Source organism: Vulpes vulpes, unplaced genomic scaffold (assembly GCF_048418805.1).
Source record: "Vulpes vulpes isolate BD-2025 unplaced genomic scaffold, VulVul3 Bu000000642, whole genome shotgun sequence".
Lineage (NCBI taxonomy): Eukaryota > Metazoa > Chordata > Mammalia > Carnivora > Canidae > Vulpes > Vulpes vulpes.
The window spans coordinates 830990-853489 of record NW_027325668.1 but is presented as its reverse complement, the minus strand read 5'-3'; positions in this window follow the sequence as shown (position 1 = coordinate 853489).

The window sequence follows — 22500 nt, the reverse complement described above, 5'->3', positions numbered from 1 at the left end:
CAACTCGATTATTTTCGCTTCTACTTGATTTTTTTCATTTCGATTCGATTATTTCCTATTCAATTTGATTATTTTCGATTCGATTCGATTATTTTAGTTTCGATTTGATTATTTTCGATTCGATTCGATTATTTTCATGTGGATTTGATTATTTTGGTTTCGATTCGATTATTTTTGTATCGATTGATTATCTTCGTTTCGATTTGATTATTTTCTATTCGATTCGATTATTTTCATGTCGATTCAATTCGTTTCTTTTCTATTCGAATTTTTTCGATTCGATTTGATTATTTTCAGTTAGATTTGTTTATTTTAGATTCGATTCAATTATTTTTGATTCGATTCGATTTTTCTCATTTCGATTTGATTATTTTCAATTCGATTTGATTTTTTTCGGTTCAATTCAATTTGTTTCTTTTCGATTCGATTATTTTCATTTCTATTTGATTATTTTCGTTTCAATTCGATTATTTTCTATTCGATTCGATTATTTTCATGTCGATTCAATTCGTTTCTTTTCAATTCGAATTTTTTCGATTCGATCCGATTATTTTCTTTTCGATTCGATTTTTCTCGTTTTGATTCATTATTTTTGTTTTGATTCGATTATTTTCTATTCGATTTGATTTTTTTCATGTCGATTTGATTATTTTGTTTTCGATTTGATTTTCATTTCGATTGATTATTTTCGTTTCGATTTCATCATTTTCTATTCTATTCGATTATTTTAGTTACTATTTGATTACTTTCGATTCGATTCCATTATTTTCATGTCGATTTGATTATTTTGGTTTCGTTTCTATTATTTTCGTTTCGATTGATTATTTTCGATTCGATTTGATTATTTTTGATTCAATTTGATTATTTTTGTTTCGATTTGATTATTTTTGATTCGATTTGATTTTTTTCATGTCAATTTGATTTTAGTTTCGATTTGATTATTTTCAATTCGATTTGATTTTTTTCATGTCGATATGATTTTAGTTTCGATTTGATTATTTTCGATTCGATTTGATTTTTTTCATGTGGATTTGATTATTTTGGCTTCGATTTGATTTTCATTTCGATTGATTATTTTCGTTTCGATTATGTTTTTATTCGATTCGATTATCTTCGTTTTGATTCGATTATTTTCGTTTCGATTCAATTCCATTCCATTCGATATTTATCAATTCGATTCGATTCCATTCCATTTTTTTCATTTCGATTTGATTATTTTTCTTTTGACTGTATTCTTTTTATTCCATTCGATTATTTTCGTTTTGATTCGATTTTCATTTCGATTGGATTATTTTTGTTTCAACTCAATTATTTTCGTTTCAACTCGATTGTTTTTGATTCGATTCGATTATTTTCGTTTCAATTCGAATTTTTAAATCGATTCGTTTATTTTCACTTCGATTTGATTATTTACATTTCGATTCAATTATTTTCGATTCGATTCGATTATTTTCATTTCGATTCGATTATTTTCGATTCGACTCGATTATTGTTGATTTGATTCGATTATTTTGGTTTCAATTTGATTACTTTTGATTGTATCTGATTATTTTCGTTTCGATGTGATTATTTTCGATTCAATTCGATTATTTTCATGTTGTGTGATTATTTTGGTTTCGATTATTTTCGTTTTGATGCGATTTTTTGTTTCGATTCGATTATTTTCGTTTCGATTATGTTTTTACTCAACTCGATTATCTTCATTTCGATTCGATTATTTTCATTTCGATTCGATTTTTTTCGATTCGATTCGATTCCATTCCATTCGGTTTCTATTGATTCGATGAGATTTGATTTTCTTAGATTCGATTCGATTCCTTTTTTTTATTTCGATTTGATTATTTTTGTTTAGATTCTATTCTTTTTATTCCATCCGATTATTTTCGTTTCGATTCGATTATTTTCATGTCGATTCGATTATTTTGGTTGCGACTCGATTATTTTCGTTTCTATTTTATTATTTCGATTCGATTATTTTCATGTCGATTTAATGATTTTGGGTTCAACTCGATTATTTTCGCTTCCACTTGATTTTTTTCATTTCGATTCGATTATTTCCTATTCAATTTGATTATTTTCGATTCGATTTGATTATTTTAGTTTCGATTTGATTATTTTTGATTCGATTCGATTATTTTCTTGTGGATTTGATTATTTTGGTTTCAATTCGATTATTTTTGTATCGATTGATTATTTTCGTTTTGATTCGATTATTTTCTATTCGATTCGATTATTTTCATGTCGATTCAATTTGTTTCTTTTGTATTCGAATTTTTTCGATTCGATTCGATTATTTTCTTTTCAATTCGATTTTTCTCGTTTCGATTCATTATTTTTGTTTCGATTCGATTATTTTCTATTCGATTTGATTATTTTCATGTCGATTTAATTCGTTTCTTTTCGATTCGAATTTTTACGTTTCGATTCGATTATTTTCTATCCGATTCGATTATTTTCATGTCGATTCAATTCGTTTCTTTTCAATTCGAATTTTTTCGATTCGATCAGTTTATTTTCTTTTCGATTCGATTATTTTCGATTCGATTCGATTATTTTCATTTCGATTTGACTTTTCTCATCTCGATTCGATTATTTTCATTTCTATTTGATTATTTTCGATTTGATTATTTTTGATTTGATTTTTTTCGCTTCTACATGATTTTTTCGTTTCGATTCATTTATTTTCGTTTCGATTCAATCATTATTGTTTTGATTCATTTATTTTCGTTTCGATTCGATATTTTCGATTCAATTCGAATCGATTTTTTCGATTCGATGCTATTCGATTGGATTTTTTTCTTTTCGATTCGATTATTTTTGTGTTTCAATTTGATTTTTTTTCGTTTCAATTCGATCATTGTCGTTTTGATTATTTATTTTCGTTTCGATTCAATTATTTTAATTTCGATTCGGTTATTTTCGTTTCGATTTGATTATTTTCTGTTCAATTAGATTATATTCGTTTCGATTTGATTATTTTTAATTTGATTCGATTTTCGTTTCGATTGATTATTTTCATTTCGATTCGATTATTTTCTATTCGACTTGATTATTTTCGATTCGATCAATTATTTTCATGTGGATTTGAATATTTTGGTTTCGATTCGATTATTTTCATTTCAATTGATTATTTTCGTTTCGATTTGATTATTTTCTATTCGATTTGATTTTTTTCGATTCGATTCAATTCGTTTCTTTTCTATTCGAATTTTTTCGATTCAATTTGATTATTTTCAGTTAGATTTGTTTTAGATTCGATTCAATTATTTTTGATTCGATTTGATTTTTCTCATTTCGATTTGATTATTTTCGATTCGATTTGATTTTTTTCGATTCAATTCAATTCGCTTCTTTTTGATTCAATTATTTTCGTTTCTATTTGATTATTTTCGTTTCGATTTGATTATTTTTATTTCGATTAGATTATTTTCGATTCGATTTAATTATTTTCGCTTCTACTTGATTTTTTTCATTTCGATTCGATTATTTTGGTTTCGATTTGATTATTTTCGATTCGATTATTTTCATATCGATTTGATTATTTTGGTTTCGATTCCATTATTTCCGATTCGATTTGATTATTTTCGATTCGATTTGATTATTTTCGATTCGATTCGGTTATTTTCATTTCCATTTAATTATTTTGGTTTCGATTAGATTATTTTCGCTTCTACTTGATTTTTTTCATTTCAATTCGATTATTTTCTATTCGATTAGATTTTTTTCGATTCGATTCAATTCGTTTCTTTTCGATTCGAATTTTTTGATTCGATTCGTTTATTTTCGTTTTGATGTGATTATTTTCGATTCGATTCGATTATTTTCATTTTGATTGATTATTTTGGTTTCGATTCGATTATTTTCGTTTTGATGCGATTTTTTTCGTTTCGATTCGCTTATTTTCGTTTCGATTATGTTTTTATTCGATTCGATTATCTTCGTTTTGATTCGATTATTTTCGTTTCGATTCAATTCCATTCCATTCGGTATTTATCGATTCGATGCGATTTGATTTTCTTCAATTCGATTCGATTCCATTCCATTTTTTTCATTTCGATTTGATTATTTTTCTTTTGACTGTATTCTTTTTATTCCATTCGATTATTTTCGTTTTGATTCGATTTTCATTTCGATTGGATTATTTTTGTTTCAACTCAATTATTTTCGTTTCAACTCGATTGTTTTTGATTCGATTCGATTATTTTCGTTTCAATTCGAATTTTTAAATCGATTCGTTTATTTTCACTTCGATTTGATTATTTACGTTTCGATTCAATTATTTTCGATTCGATTCGATTATCTTCATTTCGATTTGATTATTTTCGTTTCGATTCGATTTTTTTCGATTCGATTTGATTCCATTCCATTCGATTTCTATCGATTCGATGTGATTTGATTTTCTTAGATTCGATTCGATTCGATTCCATTTTTTTCATTTCGATTTGATTATTTTTGTTTAGATTCTATTCTTTTTATTCCATCCGATTATTTTCATTTCGATTCGATTATTTTCATGTCGATTCGATTATTTTGGTTGCGACTCGATAATTTTCATTTCGATTCGGTTATTATCGATTTGATTCGATTATTTTCGTTTCTATTTTATTATTTCGATTCGATTATTTTCATGTCGATTTAATTATTTTGGTTTCAACTCGATTATTTTCGCTTCTACTTGATTTTTTTCATTTCGATTCGATTATTTCCTATTCAATTTGATTATTTTCGATTCGATTCGATTTTTTTAGTTTCGATTTGATTATTTTCGATTCGATTCGATTATTTTCATGTGGATTTGATTATTTTGGTTTCGATTCGATTATTTTTGTATCGATTGATTAGCTTCGTTTCGATTTGATTATTTTCTATTCGATTCGATTATTTTCATGTCGATTCAATTCGTTTCTTTTCTATTCGAATTTTTTCGATTCGATTTGATTATTTTCAGTTAGATTTGTTTATTTTAGATTCGATTCAATTATTTTTGATTCGATTCGATTTTTCTCATTTCGATTTGATTATTTTCAATTCGATTTGATTTTTTTCGATTCAATTCAATTTGTTTCTTTTCGATTCGATTATTTTCATTTCTATTTGATTATTTTCGTTTCAATTCGATTATTTTCTATTCGATTCGATTATTTTCATGTCGATTCAATTCGTTTCTTTTCAATTCGAATTTTTTCGATTCGATCCGATTATTTTCTTTTCGATTCGATTTTTCTCGTTTTGATTCATTATTTTTGTTTTGATTCGATTATTTTCTATTCGATTTGATTTTTTTCATGTCGATTTGATTATTTTGTTTTCGATTTGATTTTCATTTCGATTGATTATTTTCGTTTCGATTTCATCATTTTCTATTCTATTCGATTATTTTAGTTACTATTTGATTACTTTCGATTCGATTCCATTATTTTCGTGTCGATTTGATTATTTTGGTTTCGTTTCTATTATTTTCGTTTCGATTGATTATTTTCGATTCGATTTGATTATTTTTGATTCAATTTGATTATTTTTGTTTCGATTTGATTATTTTTGATTCGATTTGATTTTTTCATGTCAATTTGATTTTAGTTTCGATTTGATTATTTTCAATTCGATTTGATTTTTTTCATGTCGATATGATTTTAGTTTCGATTTGATTATTTTCGATTCGATTTGATTTTTTTCATGTGGATTTGATTATTTTGGCTTCGATTTGATTTTCATTTCGATTGATTATTTTCGTTTCGATTATGTTTTTATTCGATTCGATTATCTTCGTTTTGATTCGATTATTTTCGTTTCGATTCAATTCCATTCCATTCGATATTTATCAATTCGATGCGATTTGATTTTCTTCAATTCGATTCGATTCCATTCCATTTTTTTCATTTCGATTTGATTATTTTTCTTTTGACTGTATTCTTTTTATTCCATTCGATTATTTTCGTTTTGATTCGATTTTCATTTCGATTGGATTATTTTTGTTTCAACTCAATTATTTTCGTTTCAACTCGATTGTTTTTGATTCGATTCGATTATTTTCGTTTCAATTCGAATTTTTAAATCGATTCGTTTATTTTCACTTCGATTTGATTATTTACATTTCGATTCAATTATTTTCGATTCGATTCGATTATTTTCATTTCGATTCGATTATTTTCGATTCGACTCGATTATTGTTGATTTGATTCGATTATTTTGGTTTCAATTTGATTACTTTTGATTCTATCTGATTATTTTCGTTTCGATGTGATTATTTTCGATTCAATTCGATTATTTTCATGTTGTGTGATTATTTTGGTTTCGATTATTTTCGTTTTGATGCGATTTTTTGTTTCGATTCGATTATTTTCGTTTCGATTATGTTTTTATTCAACTCGATTATCTTCATTTCGATTCGATTATTTTCATTTCGATTCGATTTTTTTCGATTCGATTCGATTCCATTCCATTCGGTTTCTATTGATTCGATGAGATTTGATTTTCTTAGATTCGATTCGATTCCTTTTTTTTATTTCGATTTGATTATTTTTGTTTAGATTTTATTCTTTTTATTCCATCCGATTATTTTCGTTTCGATTCGATTATTTTCATGTCGATTCGATTATTTTGGTTGCGACTCGATTATTTTCGTTTCTATTTTATTATTTCGATTCGATTATTTTCATGTCGATTTAATTATTTTGGTTTCAACTCGATTATTTTCGCTTCCACTTGATTTTTTTCATTTCGATTCGATTATTTCCTATTCAATTTGATTATTTTCGATTCGATTTGATTATTTTAGTTTCGATTTGATTATTTTTGATTCGATTCGATTATTTTCATGTGGATTTGATTATTTTGGTTTCAATTCGATTATTTTTGTATCGATTGATTATTTTCGTTTTGATTCGATTATTTTCTATTCGATTCGATTATTTTCATGTCGATTCAATTTGTTTCTTTTGTATTCGAATTTTTTCGATTCGATTATTTTCTTTTCAATTCGATTTTTCTCGTTTCGATTCATTATTTTTGTTTCGATTCGATTATTTTCTATCCGATTCGATTATTTTCATGTCGATTCAATTCGTTTCTTTTCAATTCGAATTTTTTCGATTCGATCCGTTTATTTTCTTTTCGATTCGATTATTTTCGTTTCGATTCGATTATTTTCATTTCGATTTGACTTTTCTCATCTCGATTCGATTATTTTCATTTCTATTTGATTATTTTCGATTTGATTATTTTTGATTTGATATTTTTCGCTTCTACATGATTTTTTCGTTTCGATTCATTTATTTTCGTTTCGATTCAATCATTATTGTTTTGATTCATTTATTTTCGTTTCGATTCGATATTTTCGATTCAATTCGAATCGATTTTTTCGATTCGATGCTATTCGATTCGATTATTTTTGTGTTTCAATTTGATTTTTTTTCGTTTCAATTCGATCATTGTCGTTTTGATTATTTATTTTCGTTTCGATTCAATTATTTTAATTTCGATTCGGTTATTTTCGTTTCGATTTGATTATTTTCTATTCAATTAGATTATATTCGTTTCGATTTGATTATTTTTAATTTGATTCGATTTTCGTTTCGATTGATTATTTTCATTTCGATTCGATTATTTTCTATTCGACTTGATTATTTTCGATTCGATCAATTATTTTCATGTGGATTTGAATATTTTGGTTTCGATTTGATTATTTTCATTTCAATTGATTATTTTCGTTTCGATTTGATTATTTTCTATTCGATTTGATTTTTTTCGATTCGATTCAATTCGTTTCTTTTCTATTCGAATTTTTTCGATTCAATTTGATTATTTTCAGTTAGATTTGTTTTAGATTCGATTCAATTATTTTTGATTCGATTTGATTTTTCTCATTTCGATTTGATTATTTTCGATTCGATTTGATTTTTTTCGATTCAATTCAATTCGCTTCTTTTTGATTCAATTATTTTCGTTTCTATTTGATTATTTTCGTTTCGATTTGATTATTTTTATTTCGATTAGATTATTTTCGATTCGATTTAATTATTTTCGCTTCTACTTGATTTTTTTCATTTCGATTCGATTATTTTGGTTTCGATTTGATTATTTTCGATTCGATTATTTTCATATCGATTTGATTATTTTGGTTTCGATTCCATTATTTCCGATTCGATTTGATTATTTTCGATTCGATTTAATTATTTTCGATTCGATTCGGTTATTTTCATTTCCATTTAATTATTTTGGTTTCGATTAGATTATTTTCGCTTCTACTTGATTTTTTTCATTTCAATTCGATTATTTTCTATTCGATTTGATTTTTTTCGATTCGATTCAATTCGTTTCTTTTCGATTCGAATTTTTTGATTCGATTCGTTTATTTTCGTTTTGATGTGATTATTTTCGATTCGATTCGATTATTTTCATTTTGATTGATTATTTTGGTTTCGATTCGATTATTTTCGTTTTGATGCGATTTTTTTCGTTTCGATTCGCTTATTTTCGTTTCGATTATGTTTTTATTCGATTCGATTATCTTCGTTTTGATTCGATTATTTTCGTTTCGATTCAATTCCATTCCATTCGATATTTATCGATTCGATGCGATTTGATTTTCTTCAATTCGATTCGATTCCATTCCATTTTTTTCATTTCGATTTGATTATTTTTCTTTTGACTGTATTCTTTTTATTCCATTCGATTATTTTCGTTTTGATTCGATTTTCATTTCGATTGGATTATTTTTGTTTCAACTCAATTATTTTCGTTTCAACTCGATTGTTTTTGATTCGATTCGATTATTTTCGTTTCAATTCGAATTTTTAAATCGATTCGTTTATTTTCACTTCGATTTGATTATTTACGTTTCGATTCAATTATTTTCGATTCGATTCGATTATCTTCATTTCGATTCGATTATTTTCGTTTCGATTCGATTTTTTTCGATTCGATTTGATTCCATTCCATTCGATTTCTATCGATTCGATGTGATTTGATTTTCTTAGATTCGATTCGATTCGATTCCATTTTTTTCATTTCGATTTGATTATTTTTGTTTAGATTCTATTCTTTTTATTCCATTCGATTATTTTCATTTCGATTCGATTATTTTCATGTCGATTCGATTATTTTGGTTGCGACTCGATAATTTTCATTTCGATTCGGTTATTATCGATTTGATTCGATTATTTTCGTTTCTATTTTATTATTTCGATTCGATTATTTTCATGTCGATTTAATTATTTTGGTTTCAACTCGATTATTTTCGCTTCTACTTGATTTTTTTCATTTCGATTCGATTATTTCCTATTCAATTTGATTATTTTCGATTCGATTCGATTATTTTAGTTTCGATTTGATTATTTTCGATTCGATTCGATTATTTTCATGTGGATTTGATTATTTTGGTTTCGATTCGATTATTTTTGTATCGATTGATTATCTTCGTTTCGATTTGATTATTTTCTATTTGATTCGATTATTTTCATGTCGATTCAATTCGTTTCTTTTCTATTCGAATTTTTTCGATTCGATTTGATTCATTTATTTTCGTTTCGACTCGATATTTTCGATTCAATTCGAATCGATTTTTTCGATTCGATGCTATTCGATTGGATTTTTTTCTTTTCGATTCGATTATTTTTGTGTTTCAATTTGATTTTTTTTCGTTTCAATTCGATCATTGTCGTTTTGATTATTTATTTTCGTTTCGATTCAATTATTTTAAATTCGATTCGGTTATTTTCGTCTCGATTTGATTATTTTCTATTCAATTAGATTATATTCGTTTCGATTTGATTATTTTTAATTTGATTCGATTTTCGTTTCAATTGATTATTTTCATTTCGATTCGATTTTTTTCGATTCGATTCGATTCCATTCCATTCGGTTTCTATTGATTCGATGAGATTTGATTTTCTTAGATTCGATTCGATTCCTTTTTTTTATTTCGATTTGATTATTTTTGTTTAGATTCTATTCTTTTTATTCCATCCGATTATTTTCGTTTCGATTCGATTATTTTCATGTCGATTCGATTATTTTGGTTGCGACTCGATTATTTTCGTTTCTATTTTATTATTTCGATTCGATTATTTTCATGTCGATTTAATGATTTTGGGTTCAACTCGATTATTTTCGCTTCCACTTGATTTTTTTCATTTCGATTCGATTATTTCCTATTCAATTTGATTATTTTCGATTCGATTTGATTATTTTAGTTTCGATTTGATTATTTTTGATTCGATTCGATTATTTTCTTGTGGATTTGATTATTTTGGTTTCAATTCGATTATTTTTGTATCGATTGATTATTTTCGTTTTGATTCGATTATTTTCTATTCGATTCGATTATTTTCATGTCGATTCAATTTGTTTCTTTTGTATTCGAATTTTTTCGATTCGATTCGATTATTTTCTTTTCAATTCGATTTTTCTCGTTTCGATTCATTATTTTTGTTTCGATTCGATTATTTTCTATTCGATTTGATTATTTTCATGTCGATTTAATTCGTTTCTTTTCGATTCGAATTTTTACGTTTCGATTCGATTATTTTCTATCCGATTCGATTATTTTCATGTCGATTCAATTCGTTTCTTTTCAATTCGAATTTTTTCGATTCGATCAGTTTATTTTCTTTTCGATTCGATTATTTTCGATTCGATTCGATTATTTTCATTTCGATTTGACTTTTCTCATCTCGATTCGATTATTTTCATTTCTATTTGATTATTTTCGATTTGATTATTTTTGATTTGATATTTTTCGCTTCTACATGATTTTTTCGTTTCGATTCATTTATTTTCGTTTCGATTCAATCATTATTGTTTTGATTCATTTATTTTCGTTTCGATTCGATATTTTCGATTCAATTCGAATCGATTTTTTCGATTCGATGCTATTCGATTGGATTTTTTTCTTTTCGATTCGATTATTTTTGTGTTTCAATTTGATTTTTTTTCGTTTCAATTCGATCATTGTCGTTTTGATTATTTATTTTCGTTTCGATTCAATTATTTTAATTTCGATTCGGTTATTTTCGTTTCGATTTGATTATTTTCTGTTCAATTAGATTATATTCGTTTCGATTTGATTATTTTTAATTTGATTCGATTTTCGTTTCGATTGATTATTTTCATTTCGATTCGATTATTTTCTATTCGACTTGATTATTTTCGATTCGATCAATTATTTTCATGTGGATTTGAATATTTTGGTTTCGATTCGATTATTTTCATTTCAATTGATTATTTTCGTTTCGATTTGATTATTTTCTATTCGATTTGATTTTTTTCGATTCGATTCAATTCGTTTCTTTTCTATTCGAATTTTTTCGATTCAATTTGATTATTTTCAGTTAGATTTGTTTTAGATTCGATTCAATTATTTTTGATTCGATTTGATTTTTCTCATTTCGATTTGATTATTTTCGATTCGATTTGATTTTTTTCGATTCAATTCAATTCGCTTCTTTTTGATTCAATTATTTTCGTTTCTATTTGATTATTTTCGTTTCGATTTGATTATTTTTATTTCGATTAGATTATTTTCGATTCGATTTAATTATTTTCGCTTCTACTTGATTTTTTTCATTTCGATTCGATTATTTTGGTTTCGATTTGATTATTTTCGATTCGATTATTTTCATATCGATTTGATTATTTTGGTTTCGATTCCATTATTTCCGATTCGATTTGATTATTTTCGATTCGATTTGATTATTTTCGATTCGATTCGGTTATTTTCATTTCCATTTAATTATTTTGGTTTCGATTAGATTATTTTCGCTTCTACTTGATTTTTTTCATTTCAATTCGATTATTTTCTATTCGATTTGATTTTTTTCGATTCGATTCAATTCGTTTCTTTTCGATTCGAATTTTTTGATTCGATTCGTTTATTTTCGTTTTGATGTGATTATTTTCGATTCGATTCGATTATTTTCATTTTGATTGATTATTTTGGTTTCGATTCGATTATTTTCGTTTTGATGCGATTTTTTTCGTTTCGATTCGCTTATTTTCGTTTCGATTATGTTTTTATTCGATTCGATTATCTTCGTTTTGATTCGATTATTTTCGTTTCGATTCAATTCCATTCCATTCGGTATTTATCGATTCGATGCGATTTGATTTTCTTCAATTCGATTCGATTCCATTCCATTTTTTTCATTTCGATTTGATTATTTTTCTTTTGACTGTATTCTTTTTATTCCATTCGATTATTTTCGTTTTGATTCGATTTTCATTTCGATTGGATTATTTTTGTTTCAACTCAATTATTTTCGTTTCAACTCGATTGTTTTTGATTCGATTCGATTATTTTCGTTTCAATTCGAATTTTTAAATCGATTCGTTTATTTTCACTTCGATTTGATTATTTACGTTTCGATTCAATTATTTTCGATTCGATTCGATTATCTTCATTTCGATTTGATTATTTTCGTTTCGATTCGATTTTTTTCGATTCGATTTGATTCCATTCCATTCGATTTCTATCGATTCGATGTGATTTGATTTTCTTAGATTCGATTCGATTCGATTCCATTTTTTTCATTTCGATTTGATTATTTTTGTTTAGATTCTATTCTTTTTATTCCATCCGATTATTTTCATTTCGATTCGATTATTTTCATGTCGATTCGATTATTTTGGTTGCGACTCGATAATTTTCATTTCGATTCGGTTATTATCGATTTGATTCGATTATTTTCGTTTCTATTTTATTATTTCGATTCGATTATTTTCATGTCGATTTAATTATTTTGGTTTCAACTCGATTATTTTCGCTTCTACTTGATTTTTTTCATTTCGATTCGATTATTTCCTATTCAATTTGATTATTTTCGATTCGATTCGATTTTTTTAGTTTCGATTTGATTATTTTCGATTCGATTCGATTATTTTCATGTGGATTTGATTATTTTGGTTTCGATTCGATTATTTTTGTATCGATTGATTAGCTTCGTTTCGATTTGATTATTTTCTATTCGATTCGATTATTTTCATGTCGATTCAATTCGTTTCTTTTCTATTCGAATTTTTTCGATTCGATTTGATTATTTTCAGTTAGATTTGTTTATTTTAGATTCGATTCAATTATTTTTGATTCGATTCGATTTTTCTCATTTCGATTTGATTATTTTCAATTCGATTTGATTTTTTTCGATTCAATTCAATTTGTTTCTTTTCGATTCGATTATTTTCATTTCTATTTGATTATTTTCGTTTCAATTCGATTATTTTCTATTCGATTCGATTATTTTCATGTCGATTCAATTCGTTTCTTTTCAATTCGAATTTTTTCGATTCGATCCGATTATTTTCTTTTCGATTCGATTTTTCTCGTTTTGATTCATTATTTTTGTTTTGATTCGATTATTTTCTATTCGATTTGATTTTTTTCATGTCGATTTGATTATTTTGTTTTCGATTTGATTTTCATTTCGATTGATTATTTTCGTTTCGATTTCATCATTTTCTATTCTATTCGATTATTTTAGTTACTATTTGATTACTTTCGATTCGATTCCATTATTTTCGTGTCGATTTGATTATTTTGGTTTCGTTTCTATTATTTTCGTTTCGATTGATTATTTTCGATTCGATTTGATTATTTTTGATTCAATTTGATTATTTTTGTTTCGATTTGATTATTTTTGATTCGATTTGATTTTTTCATGTCAATTTGATTTTAGTTTCGATTTGATTATTTTCAATTCGATTTGATTTTTTTCATGTCGATATGATTTTAGTTTCGATTTGATTATTTTCGATTCGATTTGATTTTTTTCATGTGGATTTGATTATTTTGGCTTCGATTTGATTTTCATTTCGATTGATTATTTTCGTTTCGATTATGTTTTTATTCGATTCGATTATCTTCGTTTTGATTCGATTATTTTCGTTTCGATTCAATTCCATTCCATTCGATATTTATCAATTCGATGCGATTTGATTTTCTTCAATTCGATTCGATTCCATTCCATTTTTTTCATTTCGATTTGATTATTTTTCTTTTGACTGTATTCTTTTTATTCCATTCGATTATTTTCGTTTTGATTCGATTTTCATTTCGATTGGATTATTTTTGTTTCAACTCAATTATTTTCGTTTCAACTCGATTGTTTTTGATTCGATTCGATTATTTTCGTTTCAATTCGAATTTTTAAATCGATTCGTTTATTTTCACTTCGATTTGATTATTTACATTTCGATTCAATTATTTTCGATTCGATTCGATTATTTTCATTTCGATTCGATTATTTTCGATTCGACTCGATTATTGTTGATTTGATTCGATTATTTTGGTTTCAATTTGATTACTTTTGATTCTATCTGATTATTTTCGTTTCGATGTGATTATTTTCGATTCAATTCGATTATTTTCATGTTGTGTGATTATTTTGGTTTCGATTATTTTCGTTTTGATGCGATTTTTTGTTTCGATTCGATTATTTTCGTTTCGATTATGTTTTTATTCAACTCGATTATCTTCATTTCGATTCGATTATTTTCATTTCGATTCGATTTTTTTCGATTCGATTCGATTCCATTCCATTCGGTTTCTATTGATTCGATGAGATTTGATTTTCTTAGATTCGATTCGATTCCTTTTTTTTATTTCGATTTGATTATTTTTGTTTAGATTTTATTCTTTTTATTCCATCCGATTATTTTCGTTTCGATTCGATTATTTTCATGTCGATTCGATTATTTTGGTTGCGACTCGATTATTTTCGTTTCTATTTTATTATTTCGATTCGATTATTTTCATGTCGATTTAATTATTTTGGTTTCAACTCGATTATTTTCGCTTCCACTTGATTTTTTTCATTTCGATTCGATTATTTCCTATTCAATTTGATTATTTTCGATTCGATTTGATTATTTTAGTTTCGATTTGATTATTTTTGATTCGATTCGATTATTTTCATGTGGATTTGATTATTTTGGTTTCAATTCGATTATTTTTGTATCGATTGATTATTTTCGTTTTGATTCGATTATTTTCTATTCGATTCGATTATTTTCATGTCGATTCAATTTGTTTCTTTTGTATTCGAATTTTTTCGATTCGATTATTTTCTTTTCAATTCGATTTTTCTCGTTTCGATTCATTATTTTTGTTTCGATTCGATTATTTTCTATCCGATTCGATTATTTTCATGTCGATTCAATTCGTTTCTTTTCAATTCGAATTTTTTCGATTCGATCCGTTTATTTTCTTTTCGATTCGATTATTTTCGTTTCGATTCGATTATTTTCATTTCGATTTGACTTTTCTCATCTCGATTCGATTATTTTCATTTCTATTTGATTATTTTCGATTTGATTATTTTTGATTTGATATTTTTCGCTTCTACATGATTTTTTCGTTTCGATTCATTTATTTTCGTTTCGATTCAATCATTATTGTTTTGATTCATTTATTTTCGTTTCGATTCGATATTTTCGATTCAATTCGAATCGATTTTTTCGATTCGATGCTATTCGATTCGATTATTTTTGTGTTTCAATTTGATTTTTTTTCGTTTCAATTCGATCATTGTCGTTTTGATTATTTATTTTCGTTTCGATTCAATTATTTTAATTTCGATTCGGTTATTTTCGTTTCGATTTGATTATTTTCTATTCAATTAGATTATATTCGTTTCGATTTGATTATTTTTAATTTGATTCGATTTTCGTTTCGATTGATTATTTTCATTTCGATTCGATTATTTTCTATTCGACTTGATTATTTTCGATTCGATCAATTATTTTCATGTGGATTTGAATATTTTGGTTTCGATTCGATTATTTTCATTTCAATTGATTATTTTCGTTTCGATTTGATTATTTTCTATTCGATTTGATTTTTTTCGATTCGATTCAATTCGTTTCTTTTCTATTCGAATTTTTTCGATTCAATTTGATTATTTTCAGTTAGATTTGTTTTAGATTCGATTCAATTATTTTTGATTCGATTTGATTTTTCTCATTTCGATTTGATTATTTTCGATTCGATTTGATTTTTTTCGATTCAATTCAATTCGCTTCTTTTTGATTCAATTATTTTCGTTTCTATTTGATTATTTTCGTTTCGATTTGATTATTTTTATTTCGATTAGATTATTTTCGATTCGATTTAATTATTTTCGCTTCTACTTGATTTTTTTCATTTCGATTCGATTATTTTGGTTTCGATTTGATTATTTTCGATTCGATTATTTTCATATCGATTTGATTATTTTGGTTTCGATTCCATTATTTCCGATTCGATTTGATTATTTTCGATTCGATTTGATTATTTTCGATTCGATTCGGTTATTTTCATTTCCATTTAATTATTTTGGTTTCGATTAGATTATTTTCGCTTCTACTTGATTTTTTTCATTTCAATTCGATTATTTTCTATTCGATTTGATTTTTTTCGATTCGATTCAATTCGTTTCTTTTCGATTCGAATTTTTTGATTCGATTCGTTTATTTTCGTTTTGATGTGATTATTTTCGATTCGATTCGATTATTTTCATTTTGATTGATTATTTTGGTTTCGATTCGATTATTTTCGTTTTGATGCGATTTTTTTCGTTTCGATTCGCTTATTTTCGTTTCGATTATGTTTTTATTCGATTCGATTATCTTCGTTTTGATTCGATTATTTTCGTTTCGATTCAATTCCATTCCATTCGATATTTATCGATTCGATGCGATTTGATTTTCTTCAATTCGATTCGATTCCATTCCATTTTTTTCATTTCGATTTGATTATTTTTCTTTTGACTGTATTCTTTTTATTCCATTCGATTATTTTCGTTTTGATTCGATTTTCATTTCGATTGGATTATTTTTGTTTCAACTCAATTATTTTCGTTTCAACTCGATTGTTTTTGATTCGATTCGATTATTTTCGTTTCAATTCGAATTTTTAAATCGATTCGTTTATTTTCACTTCGATTTGATTATTTACGTTTCGATTCAATTATTTTCGATTCGATTCGATTATCTTCATTTCGATTCGATTATTTTCGTTTCGATTCGATTTTTTTCGATTCGATTTGATTCCATTCCATTCGATTTCTATCGATTCGATGTGATTTGATTTTCTTAGATTCGATTCGATTCGATTCCATTTTTTTCATTTCGATTCGGTTATTATCGATTTGATTCGATTATTTTCATTTCTATTTTATTATTTCGATTCGATTATTTTCATGTCGATTCGATTATTTTGGTTGCGACTCGATAATTTTCATTTCGATTCGGTTATTATCGATTTGATTCGATTATTTTCGTTTCTATTTTATTATTTCGATTCGATTATTTTCATGTCGATTTAATTATTTTGGTTTCAACTCGATTATTTTCGCTTCTACTTGATTTTTTTCATTTCGATTCGATTATTTCCTATTCAATTTGATTATTTTCGATTCGATTCGATTATTTTAGTTTTGATTTGATTATTTTCGATTCGATTCGATTATTTTCATGTGGATTTGATTATTTTGGTTTCGATTCGATTATTTTTGTATCGATTGATTATCTTCGTTTCGATTTGATTATTTTCTATTCGATTCGATTATTTTCATGTCGATTCAATTCGTTTCTTTTCTATTCGAATTTTTTCGATTCGATTTGATTATTTTCAGTTAGATTTGTTTATTTTATTTTTATTTTTTTTTTTTTAATTTTTTTTTTAATTTTTATTTATTTATGATAGTCACAGAGAGAGAGAGAGAGAGGCAGAGACACAGGCAGAGGGAGAAGCAGGCTCCATGCACCAGGAGCCTGACGTGGGATTCGATCCCGGGTCTCCAGGATCGTGCCCCGGGCCAAAGGCAGGCGCCAAACCGCTGCGCCACCCAGGGATCCCAGATTTGTTTATTTTAGATTCGATTCAATTATTTTTGATTCGATTCGATTTTTCTCATTTCGATTTGATTATTTTCAATTCGATTTGATTTTTTTCGATTCAATTCAATTTGTTTCTTTTCGATTCGATTATTTTCATTTCTATTTGATTATTTTCGTTTCAATTCGATTATTTTCTATTCGATTCGATTATTTTCATGTCGATTCAATTCGTTTCTTTTCAATTCGAATTTTTTCGATTCGATCCGATTATTTTCTTTTCGATTCGATTTTTCTCGTTTTGATTCATTATTTTTGTTTTGATTCGATTATTTTCTATTCGATTTGATTTTTTTCATGTCGATTGGATTATTTTGTTTTCGATTTGATTTTCATTTCGATTGATTATTTTCGTTTCGATTTCATCATTTTCTATTCTATTCGATTATTTTAGTTACTATTTGATTACTTTCGATTCGATTCCATTATTTTCATGTCGATTTGATTATTTTGGTTTCGTTTCTATTATTTTCGTTTCGATTGATCATTTTCGATTCGATTTGATTATTTTTGTTTCGATTTGATTATTTTTGATTCGATTTGATTTTTTTCATGTCAATTTGATTTTAGTTTCGATTTGATTATTTTCAATTCGATTTGATTTTTTTCATGTCGATATGATTTTAGTTTCGATTTGATTATTTTCGATTCGATTTGATTTTTTCATGTGGATTTGATTATTTTGGCTTCGATTTGATTTTCATTTCGATTGATTATTTTCGTTTCGATTATGTTTTTATTCGATTCGATTATCTTCGTTTTGATTCGATTATTTTCGTTTCGATTCAATTCCATTCCATTCGATATTTATCAATTCGATGCGATTTGATTTTCTTCAATTCGATTCGATTCCATTCCATTTTTTTCATTTCGATTTATTTTTCTTTTGACTGTATTCTTTTTATTCCATTCGATTATTTTCGTTTTGATTCGATTTTCATTTCGATTGGATTATTTTTGTTTCAACTCAATTATTTTCGTTTCAACTCGATTGTTTTTGATTCGATTCGATTATTTTCGTTTCAATTCGAATTTTTAAATCGATTCGTTTATTTTCACTTCGATTTGATTATTTACATTTCGATTCAATTATTTTCGATTCGATTCGATTATTTTCATTTCGATTCGATTATTTTCGATTCGACTCGATTATTGTTGATTTGATTCGATTATTTTGGTTTCAATTTGATTACTTTTGATTCTATCTGATTATTTTCGTTTCGATGTGATTATTTTCGATTCAATTCGATTATTTTCATGTTGTGTGATTATTTTGGTTTCGATTATTTTCGTTTTGATGCGATTTTTTGTTTCGATTCGATTATTTTCGTTTCGATTATGTTTTTATTCAACTCGATTATCTTCATTTCGATTCGATTATTTTCATTTCGATTCGATTTTTTTCGATTCGATTCGATTCCATTCCATTCGGTTTCTATTGATTCGATGAGATTTGATTTTCTTAGATTCGATTCGATTCCTTTTTTTTATTTCGATTTGATTATTTTTGTTTAGATTCTATTCTTTTTATTCCATCCGATTATTTTCGTTTCGATTCGATTATTTTCATGTCGATTCGATTATTTTGGTTGCGACTCGATTATTTTCGTTTCTATTTTATTATTTCGATTCGATTATTTTCATGTCGATTTAATTATTTTGGTTTCAACTCGATTATTTTCGCTTCCACTTGATTTTTTTCATTTCGATTCGATTATTTCCTATTCAATTTGATTATTTTCGATTCGATTTGATTATTTTAGTTTCGATTTGATTATTTTTGATTCAATTCGATTATTTTCATGTGGATTTGATTATTTTGGTTTCAATTCGATTATTTTTGTATCGATTGATTATTTTCGTTTTGATTCGATTATTTTCTATTCGATTCGATTATTTTCATGTCGATTCAATTTGTTTCTTTTGTATTCGAATTTTTTCGATTCGATTCGATTATTTTCTTTTCAATTCGATTTTTCTCGTTTCGATTCATTATTTTTGTTTCGATTCGATTATTTTCTATTCGATTTGATTATTTTCATGTCGATTTAATTCGTTTCTTTTCGATTCGAATTTTTACGTTTCGATTCGATTATTTTCTATCCGATTCGATTATTTTCATGTCGATTCAATTCGTTTCTTTTCAATTCGAATTTTTTCGATTCGATCCGTTTATTTTTTTTTCGATTCGATTATTTTCGTTTCGATTCGATTATTTTCGTTTCGATTTGACTTTTCTCATCTCGATTCGATCATTTTCATTTCTATTTGATTATTTTCGATTTGATTATTTTTGATTTGATTTTTTTCGTTTCTACATGATTTTTTCATTTCGATTCATTTATTTTCGTTTCGATTCAATCATTATTGTTTTGATTCATTTATTTTCGTTTCGATTCGATATTTTCGATTCAATTCGAATCGATTTTTTCGATTCGATGCTATTCGATTGGATTTTTTTCTTTTCGATTCGATTATTTTTGTGTTTCAATTTGATTTTTTTTGTTTCAATTCGATCATTGTCGTTTTGATTATTTATTTTCGTTTCGATTCAATTATTTTAATTTCGATTCGGTTATTTTCGTTTCGATTTGATTATTTTCTATTCAATTAGATTATATTCGTTTCGATTTGATTATTTTTAATTTGATTCGATTTTCGTTTCGATTGATTATTTTCATTTCGATTCGATTATTTTCTATTCGACTTGATTATTTTCGATTCGATCAATTATTTTCATGTGGATTTGAATATTTTGGTTTCGATTCGATTATTTTCATTTCAATTGATTATTTTCGTTTCGATTTGATTATTTTCTATTCGATTTGATTTTTTTGATTCGATTCAATTCGTTTCTTTTCTATTCAAATTTTTTCGATTCAATTTGATTATTTTCAGTTAGATTTGTTTTAGATTCGATTCAATTATTTTTGATTCGATTTGATTTTTCTCATTTCGATTTGATTATTTTCGATTCGATTTGATTTTTTTCGATTCAATTCAATTCGCTTCTTTTTGATTCAATTATTTTCGTTTCTATTTGATTATTTTCGTTTCGATTTGATTATTTTTATTTCGATTAGATTATTTTCGATTCGATTTAATTATTTTCGCTTCTACTTGATTTTTTTCATTTCGATTCGATTATTTTGGTTTCGATTTGATTATTTTCGATTCGATTATTTTCATATCGATTTGATTATTTTGGTTTCGATTCCATTATTTCCGATTCGATTTGATTATTTTCGATTCGATTTGATTATTTTCGATTCGGTTCGGTTATTTTCATTTCCATTTAATTATTTTGGTTTCGATTAGATTATTTTCGCTTCTACTTGATTTTTTTCATTTCAATTCGATTATTTTCTATTCGATTTGATTTTTTTCGATTCGATTCAATTCGTTTCTTTTCGATTCGAATTTTTTGATTCGATTCGTTTATTTTCGTTTTGATGTGATTATTTTCGATTCGATTCGATTATTTTCATTTTGATTGATTATTTTGGTTTCGATTCGATTATTTTCGTTTTGATGCGATTTTTTTCGTTTCGATTCGCTTATTTTCGTTTCGATTATGTTTTTATTCGATTCGATTATCTTCGTTTTGATTCGATTATTTTCGTTTCGATTCAATTCCATTCCATTCGATATTTATCGATTCGATGCGATTTGATTTTCTTCAATTCGATTCGATTCCATTCCATTTTTTTCATTTCGATTTGATTATTTTTCTTTTGATTGTATTCTTTTTATTCCATTCGATTATTTTCGTTTTGATTCGATTTTCATTTCGATTGGATTATTTTTGTTTCAACTCAATTATTTTCGTTTCAACTCGATTGTTTTTGATTCGATTTGATTATTTTCGTTTCAATTCGAATTTTTAAATCGATTCGTTTATTTTCACTTCGATTTGATTATTTACGTTTCGATTCAATTATTTTCGATTCGATTCGATTATCTTCATTTCGATTCGATTATTTTCGTTTCGATTCGATTTTTTTCGATTCGATTTGATTCCAATCCATTCGATTTCTATCGATTCGATGTGATTTGATTTTCTTAGATTCGATTCGATTCGATTCCATTTTTTTCATTTCGATTTGATTATTTTTGTTTAGATTCTATTCTTTTTATTCCATTCGATTATTTTCATTTCGATTCGATTATTTTCATGTCGATTCGATTATTTTGGTTGCGACTCGATAATTTTCATTTCGATTCGGTTATTATCGATTTGATTCGATTATTTTCGTTTCTATTTTATTATTTCGATTCGATTATTTTCATGTCGATTTAGTTATTTTGGTTTCAACTCGATTATTTTCGCTTCTACTTGATTTTTTTCATTTCGATTCGATTATTTCCTATTCAATTTGATTATTTTCGATTCGATTCGATTATTTTAGTTTCGATTTGATTATTTTCAATTCGATTCGATTATTTTCATGTGGATTTGATTATTTTGGTTTCGATTCGATTATTTTTGTATCGATTGATTATCTTCGTGTCGATTTGATTATTTTCTATTTGATTCGATTATTTTCATGTCGATTCAATTCGTTTCTTTTCTATTCGAATTTTTTCGATTCGATTTGATTATTTTCAGTTAGATTTGTTTATTTTAGATTCGAT